The sequence below is a fragment of the Podarcis raffonei genome, chromosome 10 (genome assembly GCF_027172205.1).
Source record: "Podarcis raffonei isolate rPodRaf1 chromosome 10, rPodRaf1.pri, whole genome shotgun sequence".
In the NCBI taxonomy this organism is placed as follows: Eukaryota; Metazoa; Chordata; class Lepidosauria; order Squamata; family Lacertidae; genus Podarcis; species Podarcis raffonei.
Window position 1 is genome coordinate 27,692,926 of NC_070611.1, and position 18,575 is coordinate 27,711,500.

Below are 18,575 nucleotides of genomic sequence, written 5' to 3' on the forward strand. Positions count from 1 at the left end.
TATGAAAGAAGTATTTACTCCATGAAATGTAGATTCTTAGTATTTTGAGTGCACATTATACACTAATACCTGCAATAGTACCTGCAGCAGTGTAACAACATCTTAACATCTTACATAAGGTTTTCTCAATACTCAGATATCCTGCTTCAGTGTGAGATGTGCAATGCCCTGCAATCGTCATGTACTGTAAGCAGATACCAAGAGCAGAGAATCAGAAGCTGGCAAATGGTTACTTCGTTTATGCTGTCAGGCTGGAAACAGCAACCAGAGAATGGCACTTCAGCCTTTTTTGGATCTCCTTCAGCACTGTACAGCTGTTATGTCAGCCGGCGGGAATTTTCAGCTACACAGGGGAGGGGATGGAAATACAGGTCAGTGCAGAATCCATATATATCTAAGTGTGCATGTGTGGAAAGCAAAGAATTTGCACGAGAATTGAGACTTGCTTCACACAAAACACAATCATGAAAAAATACTGCTTACTCCATTACTACGGAGCTAGAAAGTTTGGACTGTCATTCTGTCCTGGAGAGTCTTTTACTTCTAATCCTTAAAAAAAGAAGAAGAAGAAAAAGATTACAGTTGTCATGAGCATTCTGCAGCTGTTATCTTGGTGAATGAGAAATAGCTCTCACAAGGAATAGATCAAAATCATCCTAGTATAACTCTACTCACATCAGCAGTATTCCTACAGAGTTCAATCTGGCTCATAAAGGTTTTTTTCTAATGACGGATCCCATTTTCTTCATGATGTTCTAGGAACAGCCATGATAGTTCCACAGTGGTTTCATAATACTAATATTATATAATCTTGCTTTCCACAATTCCCCCCCGCCCGAATCTATAGGCCATGAATTTTTTATTTTATTTTATTGACATCATAAAATCAGAGAGTTGCAATAAGCACAACAAAACTGGCTAAACCACAGATTCAACATAAAGTTCTCCAGTAAAACAAGTTGCCTCTTGAGTCCTTTGTTTAAAGGTTACGCAAAGTTTACTCAGTGTATAGAATGTCCTGCCTCAAAAAAGAGCTCGGTGATCAACTATGTCCCTGCCAATTCAATTGTTCTGTGCACCCCAGTCTCAAGAGACCCCAGGGATTCCCACACTTATCCAGGATTCAGATTCCTTGCAATGAAGGTCAGTGGAGACTGATATGTTTATTATATATGTTTTTATATATGTGGATATGCCACCTGATCGCAGGATAGAGGGGCTCAAGGCATTAGCACCCCAATGGATCTTGCTTACCCATTAGGGTTCCAGGAGAGTCCCCCAAAACAGTTGCTGGTCTTACATGGGGCAGACATGTCTGTTTCTCCAGCTTCCATCATCACCCAAAACTCACAGACTCTTGGCTTATCCTAGGATGATGTGACACCAAGCTAAGTGAGGTGGGAAAAGGCCCATACAGTTGTCTCTATGGCACGCATCTGAAACTGGTTCTCACTCTGTGGCCCTTAGCTTTATTCTGAACAAATTGGGTTATGTGTGTTTCTTCAGGAATTCCATGTGCTTTTGGTACATCTCTGACTCTTCAAATCCTCCCAGTGAATGTGACTTAAGTAACAGTCAGAAAGTTAACTTTCTCTTGAGTCTGGCATGCTGCCGACATGAATTCTGTGCACTCTCTTTATAAGTCACACGAGTGTAGCATACTACCATTGTGGAAGCATTTCCATGTGCATACATTTTATACAGTTTCCACGGAGCTGTAGAACTGGACGCTCTTAATTCTGGACCCAATGCTGTGATGAAAAAGTTGACAGTTTCTCCAACAACACTCACTGTACTTCTGGAATTTTCAGCTGAAGCACATAGGATGCATTGTTGACCGTATGGAACAATCTGCCTTTGTGTCGTTCAGTGGTGGGTTGCAGGGATATTCCAACCACAGAAAAAAAGATACTATCAGAAATATGGTAATGCTATGCTATGCCTTTCATCTCAAAATAGAATCTCATACATCTCATGCATATCAGACAAAATAAAATAAAAGTGACATTTCATGTCAATCTAGGGGAGGGGGGAGAAATTCAAAGCACACCTTCATAAACTTATTTGAATAATGGGCAGCTAATTTTTAAATAAAGGGCAGCTGAATTTGCACCCCAGTTAAGTCAAAATAGTACAGCCAGTTAACCAGATGCACCACTGGCAGAAAAGCAGAAAGGATGAACGAGGCAGAAGCAGCGGCGGTGCTGATTGTTGGGTGGATTCAAGGCTAAATAAGAGAAACAGCCATACACATGAAAATATGCAATATATCCACTCTAGAGACCACTATTTTACCCAAAGTATTTGTTTAAGCAAAACCACACAAAGCAATTTGTACTAGGGGTGGGGAACCTGCAGCCAGGGATTCGTTTCGACACCTGAGGCCCTTCCCCTCAAACCATGCTGTCCTGCCCCAGAAGTGATGCCATTTGTGACTATGGGCAAGTAGAGATGCACAATTACTTCTGAGAAAACATGCATAGGATTGTGCTACATGTAGCTTTAACAGTGACCAGCGGCTGGCTGATCCCAGGTTCTCCCTTCCAGCAACCCGGCCCTTAAAAGACAACAGTTGGATGCCGGCACCCATTGCTTCCATCTTGCTGATTCTACTACACTTCAAATGAATCAACAAAAAATGCTGGGGAGTTGAGCACGGCTGTCAATGGGTCTTAAGATGTAGTAATGTAGGGTTGCCATACATCCAGATTTTCCCGGACGTATTTGGAATACAGTACTGAAGTCGGCAGCAGTGTCCGGGTGGAAATTGGATGTATGGCAGAACTAAAAATAGCTCAACAACTTTGCCCCTGCCCCCCAAAAAAGCTTCAGCCTTAAAGTTACGTCTAGACACTTGGTGTTCCAGTATTCGTTTTTACTGCAGGGCATTGTAATAATTTAGCTGCCACACTACCTAAATTTAGATCCTTAAATCTTACTGCTCTGGGACTCAGACCAAAAAGACCCACAGTACACTGTGCAAGAGATAAGAAGAGAACTTTGTTGCTTCCCTTGGCCTGTTCTATCTGTGTGGTGCAGTGAATTGGGTACAACCAGTTATTCCATGCAGGGAGTTGAGGAGCGACTGGCTGAGTTAGAGGTCTGGAACAGAAGTTCATAAGTTCATATTACATCATGCTCTGGTTCCCAATTGGTGGTCCACAGGCCCCCAGGGGGTCCACATAACCCACCCTTGTGGTCCAAGGCACCATTCACATAACAATAAACTACCACAGAGATATCAAAATTGGGGGGGGGCATGGTTTGGCTTTTGAAAAACGGAGTCTGCAGTTCTTGGCTAATTTGGAATTGCCGCTCTAGAGGTTGCCAGATTGAACATTTGCCAGTAGGGTGATCTATTACCCAAAAAAGGAGGAAGAAATGCATCATAATGCCAATTTATGTGTATACATGAAAATTTAGAAATACGTTTTACTTATTGTTTAAATTCATTTATTACAGCACTCTTAATTTAGAAAGCCCCAGAGTAGTCAATTACTATGGTATAGTGGAGCAAGCTTTTATCAGGTAACTCTGCTGTTCGGGTGCTAATTGCTGATGAGTCGCTGTAAGGGTCCTGCCCTCCTTCCTTATGGTTCTTCACCTTTAAACTGGGCTTTGAAAATGCATCTCTTCAAGAAGGAGGCAACTCCAAACACAGCAGGTGCAGGGAACCTTAGGCCCAGTGGTTGAATGAAGCCCTCCAGACTTTTCTAGCTGGCCCTCAAAACTCTCCTCAGGCCACACACCTCATCTCCTCTGAGCACACCCCTCACTTGCCCTGCTTTGAGCCCCAAGTGTCTTGGCCTGACTGGAATGTGCCCCTGGACTCTGAAAACACCTTTTGCTTATCAGAAGGAAGGTCATAGAGGTTTGTGTATAGAAACTAGCCTACAGTACTTTTGCCTCTGGCCCCAACCAACACTGGCACATGTAACTCTCAGAAGGTTTCCCAAAAGGGAACATGGCACTTGGGATACAAAAGGTGTCCCATCCCTGAAACAGGAGGACTGTCCTGTGTAAAGGAGGACACATGACCACCCTATTTATCAATGCCCCATCATTCGAGAAGTGATACCATTTCTATTTTGCAAAGGATAACAAAGGAGATCAGATGCAGCCTCAGGGAATTATCAGTTCACATGGCCTTATTTTTCCAGGTTAGGGGGCTCGACTGAGGCTGCCACAACATGAGAGCCCTCAAATCCTAGAGCCAGTGTTGCCTGCCATACACACCAATAAATGATCTACAATTACAAGAAAGCTAAACAGTGTGCTGTTACGAGTTACACTCCACTTTCCAAGTACGGCATGCTAATTCCAGACAGACTTAGTAACTATCTTATACAGAGAGAGAGAGGGTGTTTCTTTCTTTTTCTTTTTCCAAATGCAAAGGGCACCACATGGCTCCTCTCCTGAAAGTCCATGCCAGGAAAGTCATCCATCAGGATATTCTGAATTCAACAACTTCTGTTACACTTTACCCCATTGACCTGATAACTGTGCCGAATAAGGTGAAAGGGCAGCAGGCCAGGGGTGAGGAAGAGGCAAGGAACTTTTGGTAGTTCGTGCTGATGGCAACAATCCAAGCACATGCTACTATCTGCTATGCTACTATCTACTGTGCTTGTGAAGGCTGCAAGAGTACAGCAAAAAGTTTTTTGCAAAGAGTTTTGCAGAATGCTCACATTACAGGGAGGACAGAAGGAATCAACCACCTCACCTTTTGTTGCAGACTGGCTCAGCCTCCCGTTAGCTATTGTTCTTAGAAGACAACACGAGGGGGGCACAATTTGACTAAAACCAGAGGGAGCCATAACCCCGACACTTCCTCTAGAACCCAAGCCCAATTTTTGGCATTTACTTCACTAAATTCAGTGTGCATTTTATCTCATCTCTGGAAATCTGAAGCAATATTAGAAGGAAACTTAGCTACCACCAGGCAGGAGAAAGTGAAAGATCGTAAGCTATTTCAAAATAGTTTGCAACCTCTGTGAGTTCCTTGCCTTAGACAGGGGCCCACGTCTCCAGTCTCCCACTTCCTCCTTTTCAGTCAAATGCCCTTCGCCTTTCTTTCCCTTCATTATGACCCTTCCCATCATAAAATTAGTCAGTTGCAAAGTCAGACTTGCAGCATAATGCTGCAGTGTGGAGTGTTCCTGATCAGGATGCTGCCTTTCATACTCCTTCCCACCCAGTTTTCTGCCCATCTTCTCCTATCCCCCGCCCCGCAATAATCAGTCAGCATCCCATGGCCGCTGTGCGTACTCAGATTTCATCATGGCATTTTGGGGTACCCCAGTTTAGGAATTTCAACCTAAAGATTATACTTCTGCAATTTTTTGGGTTCTCCTAGCTTGCTGATATCTATTGCATGGACGCTGCTACATACCGTAAGTACCAATACTTGGAGAAGTGAGATCACTGTTAATATATATGATTTACAGAATTGTTATCCTGCTCTTCAAATAAATTCCCAGGGCAGATTATGAAGATATCATATAAACATAAAAAGACTCCAGAAGTGGTAAAAGACTGTTTTCCATCCAACTGTTGCTGAGCAACAGCATGTGCTCCCTTTCTTGTAGAATTAGCAAAACGGCAGATGAAGGAATACAGACACAACTGAAGCTGGACTGGAGGGGTAGAAGACAGCGAACTCCATGCAAAATGCCCTGAATTGGCAGGCTGTGGAATATTTGTGTAAAATGAACGTTTTCCCTCCATGGGCACTTCCAGACTGTCACTATTTTCGAGTCAGATCCAATCGCATACCAGAAAATTCAGGTTGCACAATTAATGCTGATTTGCAGCTCTTGCGCAACAAATCCCAAAAGATCAGGCTTTTTTGCCACAAGGAAAGTGATGAGGAAATCAGAAGTGTGGAAGAACCTTTGCTTTGATACATCGTGGAGCCAACACCATCTAATCTCCATGCAAACAAATTAGGATGAATGCTCAATAAGCAGGTCATCTGGAAGTGTCCTATATTGCCACAAAGACCTTTATGGGGTGGCTTTTTAATTTTAATATGCAGATTCTAATTTTTATAGGCAGCAATAAGAAGCAGCATCAAAAGCAAGCAGCAATATAGATCTATGGAGACCGGAGCTGGACGATAATTTTTTTGGAAGTTGAAAGTGGTCTGAGAGAACGGTCACTTTCCATAGAGTGCATGCACATCATGAAGAAGAAGAAGAAGAGTTTGGATTTGATATCCCGCTTTATCACTACCCTAAAGAGTCTCAAAGTGGCTAACAATCTCCTTTGCCTTCCTCCCCCACAACAAACACTCTGTGAGGTGAGTGGGGCTGGGAGACTTCAAAGAAGTGTGACTGGCCCAAGGTCACCCAGCAGCTGCATGTGGAGGAGTGGAGACGCGAACCCGGTTCACCAGATTACGAGTCTACCGCTCTTGACCACTATACCACATAGGTGTACACTACACTGAGGATGGGCTATAGCTCAGTGGTTGAGTGCATGGTTTTCATGCAGAAGCTCCCAGGTTCAGTCCTTGGCATCTCCATCAGATGACAGGAAGGATCTCTGTCTGAGACCCCAGAGAGTCACCACCACTTAGAGTGGACAATAATGGGCTAGATGGACAAATCATAGAATCGTAAAGTTGGAAGGGTCCAGAGGATCATCTAGTCCAGGCATGGCCAAACTTGGCCCTCCAGATGTTTTGGGACTACAACTCCCATCATCCCTAGCTAACAGGACCAGTGGTTGGGGATGATGGGAATTGTAGTACCAAAACATCTGGAGGGCCAAGTTTGACCATGCCTGATCCTAGTCCAACCCCCTGCAATGCAGGAATCTCAGCCATCCGATCTCTGCTTACAAACCTCCAAGGAAGGAGAGCCCACAACCTCCCGAGGGAGACTGTTCCAACAGCTCTTATCAAAAATCAATAATATGAGGCAGCTTCATGTGTTGTTTTGGCCCACGTTGGGAGGTTTTTGGAAAAATAAGAAGCATGCGACATCTGTTTGCTAGAGGCACAAGTGGGCAAAATATTTGCATCCTTCCTCCTTCAAGTTCCCTTCTATCTGGAAAACTATCACTTATGCCCCACTGCTCTGTTTGAATCAGTGGCTCACCAGAATAGAGATATATTACTAGAACTAGAATTTGCCTAGTCATTTGCCAAAGGATCAAGTAACACCAGCATAACTGTCATCATACATATATATATATTCACAGCAGCATCACTCAACACTGAACTTAAATGGTCCAGGTTGCTAACAAAACAAAACTAGTAACTCAATCTGGCATCCCATGGAGTCAAGGGAGTGTTTGGCACTGATTGTGGCATGGCAAGTTGAAATCTTCAGTTATGGGAGAGGGCTGTGTGTGGCTCAGTGGTAGAGCATCTGCTTTGGAGGCCAAAGTCTAAGTTTCAATCTCTGGCATGGTCAGGTGGGGCTGGGAGAGATCCCTGCCTGAAATCCTGCAGTCAGTGAAACAATACTGAGCTAGATCTACCAATGGACTGACTCAGTTTAAGGCAGCTTCTATGAAATTCTGCTGAAATAATGCAAAGTAGAAGCTTGATCTTAACACTGGGTAGTTTGAAGCAATGGATGCCTTCCAGATCCTTAGACACACCTTCAAAGGGCCATACAGTGGAGCCAGCTCAATCGCAAAACACTTGACACTGTTTTTATAACTGTTGAAGTTAATGGAAGAGCATAGCCCACTTTTCACATCTAATTAAACTATTCTGGGAGAGACTGCAAGTTTCCATGATATCTGTTTGCTAAAATTACATGCAGATGGTGCCGTGCACTTGTATAAACTTGTGCCTAGGGACAATTTGTAAGCCTTTAAGATCACAGAGTCAGTTTTTGATATAAAACCATCATTAGAAACACAATAAGCTATAGTTTCTTTTACACTTCAGTGGAATAAACCGTTGGCAAAAGGAAGTAAACATGCCCTGGAAAAGCTGTCAGTGTATATAACTAGAAAGATTCTCTACTTTCCCCTCTCTGGCCCCTGCCCCACCTCTCTCCAAAGACGTTATTAGAAACATCACCAAGTTTTATTTATTACTGAGGTTTATATATAATATTGATGTCTAACAAGGGAGGCTTATAAAGTGTGGTGTAATTCATAAAACTATTTACAAGCTGTTTGTTTTCATATGACCTTCAATAAATATAGTTATGTTTAAAGGTGTTTTTTAAAAAACACACACACCGAATTACTGCAAAGTGTTTGATATGAAAACACAAGCTTGAAATATGCCTTTGCTCTGCCATGAATGGATGTTTGAATGAAACAGTGTAGAGCTTATTACTATAGTGAACATCTCTAAATATGTCTCTTTATGGCAGCCTAAGTATAGCGCTTTGGAAAGCAAATGCTACTCCCAAGAATTTAGGCCTGTTGGTGTCCAAATGTTCCTAGACTCCAGCTCCCATCATTCCAGTTCATTGGCCATGCTGACTGGGGCCAAGGGAAATTTGAGTCCAAGAACATCTGGAAGTCCACAAATTCTCCAACTCTGATTTAGGCACATATCTCTTGAAGTTGGCATGGTGGCTAAATGGTTCTCCTACGAGTTCCAGTCCACTTTAAACCCATTATTAGCACTTCATTGTTGTGACACTTATTATAGGTCTCAGAAATGACGTGAAAAGTTAGATTTCCTTAGAGTTTATGTTGGTTGTATACTACTGGTCTGAGAGTAAATTCTTCTACCCATCTTCAAATGCATCAACAACTCTGCCAGGCTTGCAACATGGACAAGAATATGCCTTGGCAACATTTGAGACAGTGATTTGGATGGCTGTAATTCTCTATGCGGCAATACTTCCGCTAAAATGATATCAGTGAGTCATTTCTTTCATTTCCCTCCCCTACTGTGTTTTTAAAACAGGCAGCATAAGCCTGAAATATTTTTATGACACTTGACATGGCACTCAAGCATCCTCCCTGCTCTCTGGCATCCCAGGTCCTAAATACTTGATTTTAGTGGAGATACCTTCCAAGCCAATGTGCTGAAGATTGTAGCTACAGCCTGAGGTAAATTTTATTGAATTCTCTTATAATGGCAATAGGATTAGGAACATGGATCAGGAGATTTGTCAGATTTGTTTGCTCTTAATTTCTCATTTCCCAATATTATCTTCAGTTTATTACATTTCCATATCAATTTACTTAAAAAAGAAGTCTGCATCAAAATTCATCAGCAAATTTATCATAATACACATATATTTGCATGAAAAATTTGCCTAATATACACATTTTTGCAAAGTGATTTTGCCTAATACTGTGCACTTTTATGTTGTCGTCACCAATACATGAATTTTATGCATACTTTACCCTAGTCTATGCATTTTGATAGACATAACTTTGTTGGAGAACTGCATTGCAAAATCCAGAGAAACGTGAATTTTGAAAGATGACTATGTTTCATTTTGCATACTGTTTCGAGAAGTGTGAACTAGGTAGGGAAACTGAGTTTCTCCTCTTCTCTAACTAGTGGGGGTAGCGGGAGCCAACATTCCTGCAAGATCAGGGGCTTCTGTCTCACTTCTTTCATTTCAGAATGAGCTGTAGGTAAATAATTGTTGGCTTATGCCTGCTGAACAGAGTTCATAGCTTCATATGAATACAATGACAGCTGCATAACCCAATTTAGCCAGCAAGGGTGCATGACTGAAAGACATTAAAGCATTTACTTGCTTAAACAGAGGATGTTGCCACAGGATTATAACCTGGAAATGGCAGTCTCCGAATCTTGTTTGTGCAAGGAGGTCTTTGGAACAAAAAAAACAGAGTTAACTAGATGAATCCGTGGTGGCCTCATGAACCCAAGTTTTCTATATTCTGTATTCTGTTCACTGGCTTTGGTTTAGAAACAACCACCATCTCATAATCCAGTCCTGTCTCAGATTTCACTAGCTGAGGTGTTTGTTTTGTTTTAACTTACTGATTCAGAACTAATTTGGTGGGACTGTATCATTCAGCTTCTAGTGCGAAAGGTCACGGTGGTAAATATATCTGAAATCAAGCATATATACCGAGAAGAGACACTGAACATATTTCCCTACATGTAAAAAGAGAGCAAGCCCAAGAGGGAAACATGTTTTGCAGAATGAGTTGATCAATTATAAACAAGATTTAAACATTAATATCTGGGTCAGAAGGATGGTAAAGGTTCAGGTTCAGTTCAGAAGACAGTTTTACCAAGTTACCTGAATTTAGTTCCACTGAAGTCACTCGCATTAAGCTGGGGCCTACCTTGACACACCACGGATTGAACCCTCAGAGGGTGACCCTGACTCGATACCGTGTCCTCACCTCTGCTGTCCTTGAAGGACGCTATAGAAAAATCTCATATCTGGAGAGACGCTGTCCCTGTGGCTCTGGCCAAATTGAAACTATAGAACACATGCTTTCCTCCCAGTGTTTGTTTTATAGAGATTTACGTTCTGACCTTATTCTACCAATACTCCACAAATATACTGGAAGTTCTGAACAGTTCATTGCCACTCTGTTGCTCCTAGATAATAATCCTGGTATAACATACAAGGTGGCCAAATTTTGTTCAGCAGCAATTAAAATATGAAATACAATGACTTGCACTCAGGATTAGTATAACATGGACATTCGTAGTTCAGAAGGGTTTTTTTTCTGACAGATAAATGACCACCTAGAACTGCTTTTCTATGGACATGTGATTTTACATGATTTTATTTTGTTCTGAGCTTTTAAATTTTGTGATTGGTGTTTTCGTCTTGATATTGGCCATTGACCGTAATAAAACAACTTGACTTGACCTGCAGGTATTGAAGCTTTGGCACGAAAGCAAATGCTTGACCACTGAGCTAGAGCCCTTGCCCATCGCATCACTGCCTCTGGGAAGTCTACAAGTAGGGCATTAAAGCAATAACCCTCTTCTATCATCAGAACCGTTTCAACCTCTTATCGAATAAATGTATGCTATATTGATCACATTTTTAATTTAAAAGAAATAGGGTTCCGATAAAAAGAATCAGCAGGAAGCCCATTTGAAATGGCACCTGTGCTTCCCACAGCAAGCTGTTTGTGTGAATGGGTCACCAAGCATATTGGTACCCAATGAATTTTTCTCTATGCTGTGAAATAGAGACTCCTTGTTTGTGACACTGAAGTAGATCTAGAATTTGAAACAGGAAAACAGATCCAAAAGCAAGGAGGCACAACCCATAAAATGTATGTCCCTTTTGGAATTTAGTTAGATGTCTTATCCCAAATTAGACCATTGGTCCACCGAGTTTGACACAGTTCGGGCAGCAGCTATCCAGGATTCCAGAGAGGAATCTTCTCCAACCTTATGGAGGTGACAAAGATTTGTCTGTGTATATCCACTGGGCTATGGCCCTTGCCCATTGCTTTGGCTATTTCCCATGTCAAGGCGGGAGTCGGGAGCAAGTCAGCAATAACTCACAAGGTGTCCGTGAAGTTAACTCTTTGTTCAAAGAAACAAAACAACTCAGAAACAAAACAACTAGTGACCCCCGCAAGGCTTCCCAGTAGGTCTTTGCTCCAATGAGGCAGTTGTGAGGACTGAAGGTCCCCGCCTTCCACTTCTCTCTAAGGCTCCTTATCCCACAGGTCCTTCCTCAGCAACCAGAGGCTCCTTCATCTTGTCTCTCTTTGTTCCACCTTCTTCATTCCTCTTGTTCTGGGAGACCCTGGGGAGATCTGGTTTCCACAGGAGGGAGAGACTCCCTGCTTCTACAGCAGCCTGTCTCAACTCTGCGTCTTAGCCCCTCTCCTCACCAGCCTCCTCTTCCGTCTCTGATTCTGGACTGCTCTCTGCCATAGCCTCTTTCTGCTCACTAAACACTGTTACCTTTTCAACTTCCAGCAACTCCTTCTCCCATTCCTCTTCCTCTGACCACTCAGCATCATCCCACCACCAGTTCCCTGGCTCTGAGCCTTGTTCCCTAGCTGGTGCCTCCTGCCACTCCTCTGCATTCAGCCAGTTCATGACACCCTTCCGTCTTATCACACTTGGACCCATTTTGAGCAATGCCATTGTTTGTCACAACTCTGCTCTGCCGTCTCTCTTTAATGGATGCTTCCACAGTGGCCTCCTTTGTAATCCAAGCCATGCCAGTGCCCAAACTATAGGCCTGAGCTCACAACATTTTTCAAGAAGCTGTGAACAGAATTCCAGTATTTCCAGATCATCGTTCTTTCAGTCCCAATTTATGTAATGGAATTACATAGCCCTTGCTAATTCAAATGAAGTTCATTCAGCAGGCCATATTATGTATGGCGTAATGTAACTGTGATTATGCCCAGAAACACACTGCAATTTTGTAATGGGCAGTTATTGGCAGAACAAATCTATTAGCAGTCTTTTCCACAGCTGCAAACAGGCCTTTGTGTGTTGTTGTTGTTGTTTTTGCTAGTAATCAAAATGCAGAATTCATTTCTATTTTGATTTTTATATCTCTCTTTCTCAAAGGCTGAAATACTCAGCCTTCTAGGAATGAAGATTAGGAGAAAGGTACCTTCTCAGTTCTTTAATTCGTGCTTCTCTATAGATATATAGCCATATGGCATAGATTCATTTGGCTCATAACAGAACAGCTGCCTAAGTGCCAAAAAGATCATGATTTCTTAAGTAAAAATGGCACTCATAAATGTTTGTGGAGGACTGGAATGCTACAGCTGATGCCTGATATTAACCGCTACACTGTTATCTAAGAACTCTAACATTTGGGAATTCAAAAGGGTCTGATGCAGTATGTGCTATAAAGCTATACACAGATCCCCTTTGTGCTAAGGCTTTGCCATTTGTTTTTCATCTCTGTAATGGTATCCACAGGATCAATAGCAAAAACTAAGAGATGTTCATCTCAGAAATTATCATGTGTCCTTTTGATGCAAAGAGGACTGTAAGATGCCATCTTAGCCTATCAAATATTAAGTCTGAGCTAGGACAAGAGTCTTCCATTTCAAGCATTACTTTTTGACCAGTAATGGCTTGGGCTGCCGTTTGGCTGGTTTTAAACCAACTTACCCATATTTATTGCTGGGTTTATCATCTTCCCATTTATTTCTGCCCTGCTCGACTTCAGAACTGTTCAGTAAGACAGAACAACTGTGTTAGTACTGACTAGGGCTTAAGCTTAGACAACTTTTAAGCTTAAAACAAGACCAGGGAGGGTAGAATATTTCATCTCAAAAGCTACCTTAGCACAAGAAGATCTCCTGCAGTTTCATCCTTCTTTGATACTTGCTATGGGAGGCTTAACTTAATATGCACCTTCAGATGATCTGAGAGTAGATTTGAGTAGCTTAATTGCATACACCTTCTGCCGGGCTAATTAATGGAAGTTACCAACATCCCCTCCTTTCCATTGTAAAATGGTCACTTGATGAAAAGATTGGCCAGCGTGCTCTTGACAAATGCGAAGTGACATTTTGCCAATGTCTTTTGTAGACCTGTATAAAAGAATCAGTTCTTCAAAAAAAAAAAAAACCCCTCCCCACCGGAGCGAAGTGAAAAAGACAATACTCATCCTTAAAGCGGGGTTGAGCTAAATAAGTGGTTCACACATCTTGATCACAAGAGATGAAAGAGGATGACTCTCAGCTCATTGTATATTTGATCACAGACAAGGAATCTTCCAGATCAAAGGGGAGCATAATAATGGAGCCTAACGAAGGGAACTTGATCCAAACACAACTTTAAAGGGTTAGACATCTACAGATGGAAATCTTCCACATTAAAGTATACTTACAAGAATAAAAGGTCTTGGTACATATTATGTCTCTTAACACACAGTTGAGAGAGAGAAAATAGACCATCAGCCAATAGAAAATCCTGGAATTCATCAAATGCTTTAGGATGAATGGACTTAAATGCAGGAAGACCACTCTGGCCTTTTCTACAAGCAGACAATACCTTGGAAAGGGGCAAGACTATAAATGTGGTGGTGACCTGAATAAAAGCTCCAGTAATTTAAACATATCAGCAGGATAGGAAATGAGTCTGATGGTCTTCATCCAATTCCCAGTGTACTGGACTCCACAGCATCAAACTTATCCACTACAATTAGCACTAATTGGCAACTTTTTGGCAGTCTCTTGAGAAAGGCCGAGGCCTGAGTGAGTCAGGAGACCCAGTCCTTCCTTCATTTATGCTAAGACATCATCTCTTCGCATGGGAGGGAGACAGATTGTGGGGCAACTCTGTGGAAGGTTTACACTGCTCCATTCTAACTGATTCTTTTGTCTTGGGTGAGAAAGGTGTTTTAGGGGTGTCATGGTGACACCTTGCATAACTTGGAGATAACACTTGAGACAAATGTTAAGAGAACGCATGAAGGAGATGCAATTGCTTTAAACACGAAACAAACAAAAAAATCGACAAAACCGAATCAACCCCACTTTTTTTAATTCAGTGTATTGTCCAGCACACACTGAATTTTTAAAAAGTTTGCACAGAAAAAAACCATATATTTCCTCAGGCCTACTTTAAAAAAACACACAAAAACTTTCTCCACAATGAAAGCTTTTCCATCATTTTCTCCTCCAAAAAAGCAGCTAATGGGGTGATAGTTAATGCAAGAGATCATTTCTTCTAACAATGCTATACAGTAAGCCCACAACTTACATTAATTTAATTTGTGCAGGTTCAGCTTTACACACTTGGCAATTAAATATATATATATATTTCTAAAGGGTTGGAAAGGGGCTGGGCATCCAGGGAAAAAGACTCTGGCAATCCTATCCACCATTGCACCCAATGTGTTTCGACTATATGCGATTTGGCTTTATGTAAAAAGAATGTAACCTGCGGAAGGTGAGGGCTTGCTGTACAGAGGTCCCTCGGGTTACATACGCTTCAGATTACATACGCTTCAGGTTACAGACTCCGCTAACCCAGAAATATTACCTCGGGTTAAGAACTTTGCTTCAGGATGAGAACAGAAATCGTGCTCCGGCGGTGCGGCGGCAGAGGGAAGCCCCATTAGCTAAAGTGGTGCTTCAGGTTAAGAACAATTTCAGGTTAAGAACGGACCTCCAGAACAAATTAAGTAATTAACCTGAGGCACCACTGTATTGCCAAATGACAGCCATAATAACACACTGATAAAGATGGGCTTCACATCAACTGTCACCTTTACAGTTTGTGTAAATGGCCGTAGGAAGCAAGCCATGTCCATGTTTCTTCTATACATGGGGCTAACACCCATGGATGATGGAGTCAGGAGGGTGGAGTCCCCACTCGTGATATTGTGTGCTTTTCCAACCCTGCCCTTAATAGCCACACATAAAGCATATATATTTTGCACAACAGAATAGATGCTCAGTTACAAAATGCATGTCGGTTGCATCAATACTGAGAGCACCTCCCTCATTTAAGTCAGCATCAATCTATCAAAGTAGCTTCTGGAGGGTTGACCAGTTCCAGATCCACCCCTCCACTGTTCTAAATGAATTGAGTTTCAAGATTTGAAACATCTTCGGACATAGTCTCTAACTTTCATTGGAGTGCGGGGACATGAAAGAGATATTTGATAACATTCCATGGAAATGGGAGGTTTGGCACAATTAAATCAAGCTCACACTAGATAACACATGTGAGCAGATGGACTCGGATGACAGCTTATTGGAACAAAACAAGTACACAGTAACTGCTAGTTCATAATAGCACTGCAGATAAAAGAATGTTTGCAATATTTCCCATGCTTTCCCCCCACTTAAGTTGCAAATTAAGAGTCTAGTCACAATTTGTACCCTCTGAGGTATTTTTAATAGGCTGTATGATGAGACGGCTAAATTACCGAAACAAAGGTGAAATAACCATCTCCCTTTGAGGAAGAACGTTTTGCTTGCCATTTAGGTCCACTTCATTCTAATGGTTGAAGCAAACTGGGGGGATCTCCAGCTATGTCATAGAGTACAGACGCTTCAGGTTACATACGCTTCAGGTTACAGACTCCGCTAACCCAGAAATAGTACCTCGGGTTAAGAACTTTGCTTCAGGATGAGAACAGAAATCGTGCTCCAGCAGCACGGCAGCAGTGGGAGGGCCCATTAGCTAAAGTGGTACCTCAGGTTAAGAACAGTTTCAGGTTAAGAACAGACCTCCAGAACGAATTAAGTTCTTAACCCGAGGTACCACTGTAGATAGATAGGTAATTAGTCCATTCACTTTAATGGGTCTACTCTTGCTTGTGGTCCCTTCCAACTCTACAGTTCTATGCTTCTATGAAACACAGTAGTAGAGCAATTCAAACTCTCCTTACACCAGTCTCTCTCTCTCTCTCTCTCTCTCTCTCTCTCTCTCTCTCGTGCGCACTCTCTCTCTCGTGCGCACTCTCTGTCTCTCTCTCACTCTCTCTGTGTATGTATTTGAGGGTTGTGGGAGGGTTGGAACAAGAAAAAGCACACACACACATTTCCCAGCTGACCCAAAACATGCAGGCAATACTGGATTATGCTGAAATGGCAAGACTGACCGGGAAAATCAGAAATCAGGAGGATCAAAACTTCAGTAGAGATTAGGACAAACAGAGATTATATTTAAAAGAACACTGTAAACACTTGAACTCTTTGGCATGCTTTAAATAACTCTTGCAATGTGACAAAGACTTTGAATACTATGGAAGATAGAAATTTGGCTGAATTTTCAATATGCAGTTGACAAAGGTATTTTAAGAACCCACGAAGGGGACGTCCTAAGATTCAGAAGAATCTTGTTTTATTCTTAATTTTTGCAAGAATGTTAGTTGTATGAATGAATTTGTAAAACCATATGCACACACGTGCACAGACAAAAGCTAGCAAGCAAGCAAATGGGGAAGATGCAAAATGGACCATTCCAAAAGTAGGAAGGGAAGCCAGCTCAGGACCCACTGGATCCCAATATGGTTTAACAATCATTGCCAGCTAGCACTGGATCTCATCTGGACCTAAGCTCTGCAGCAACCCAGGGCTGGTACAGGGACTGGGACAAAATCATTATGCACTCTTCATTTTCTGCCTTGAGCAGCAAATCTATGGTTACACTGATGGCTCTGCAAAACCCTGCCGGGTAAGAGGGTGGGATGAGAGGGATTAGGATTTCAGCCTAAACCATTAAAATACAGTACAATAAAACCAGAACCAATTGATTAAAACTGAAACTCAGTTTAAATCTCAGTTGTATGTGTACTGTGACCCTAATAATTTGTATTTGCTGGGTGGGAAATTAGGTCTTGTTTCCCTGCCGGCCTTTCCACAGAAACCTTTGTCGTGCCACCTCTTCACAGAGTGACCTAAAGTAACTGGGAAGAGTGTTCGTTTTTGTTGGTGCTAGGCAAGGTTCTCTCTCCCCGTCCTCTTTCAGGATAGCCTTTGTGAATTGCAACACCACTACAGTGGTACCTCAGCTTACATACGCTTCAGGTTACATACGCTTCAGGTTACAGACTCTGCTAACCCAGAAATCGTGCTTCAGGTTCAGAAGTTTGCTTCAGGATGAGAACAGAAATCGTGCTCCGGCAGCACGGCGACAGCAGGAGGCCCCATTAGCTAAAGTGGTGCTTCAGGTTAAGAACAGTTTCAGGTTAAGAATGGACCTCCAGAACAAATTAAGTACTTAACCTGAGGTACCACTGTATTTCAGTTTCCTATGATGAAACAGGCTATGGAATAAAGAGACCTGGGGAACTGGGATAACTTAAACACTAAAAGAAAGGGGAGATCATGATGTAGAAAATGGTGGTGGTTTCCATTTATCACCTGCCCTTCACCCTAAGATCCTTAAAAACCTGAAAAACAGCTTTTAACAATTACAAGAAATGCAGTCACACACAAAAATATGCATGTCAGGCATCAAAGATGCATCTTCTATTTCTTCTGCATGCTATTTCGGAAACTTGCTTATATTTAGCACCCTGTTTTAATCCATGGGCCAGCCGGCAATGCAACTAATTTTATGTGCTCGATAGCATTTTAGGTTTATGCTTCCGAAACAGTAGCCTAAGCCTTCCACATTCATGGCAAACTACTTTTGAAAGTGTAGGGATTACCTTCGAGTGAAAGATGAACAGACATTAGCACAAATCATTTGGTTTTTAACCTAATTCTTCCCATTACTTCTGTTGCTTGGCACATGGCCAAATTATAACTTTAATCTGTGAGTTGATAGAAGTGATAAGCAATGGTTTTGGTGTTAATCAGGTTCTGAAGTTTTGCCCTTTGTCAAATAGAATGTGACTGGTCTATGTTTGGTTAAAATCAGGCCTACAATCAGGCCTTGCAGACTTAACACTGTTTTACTTTCAAACGGGTTTTTTTTTTTAGCAAGCCACACTTTCCTCATTATACTTACCTTTGGGTGATGAATGCACTTGCTTCCTTTAAATAAGCTTGCTGTTTGAGCCTAGCATTCTGTGCTACAGTCAGGGTAAAAACCCAGCACATTTTTACCTGCAAATGGATCAAATGATCAATCTCTACATATATAACATACTCATCTTACCCTCAATGTGTTTTGAAGTGGTTTCTTTGAAATTTGATCTTCCTAATAACCTTCTTGGATACCCATCTCAAACAAACAAACAATACAG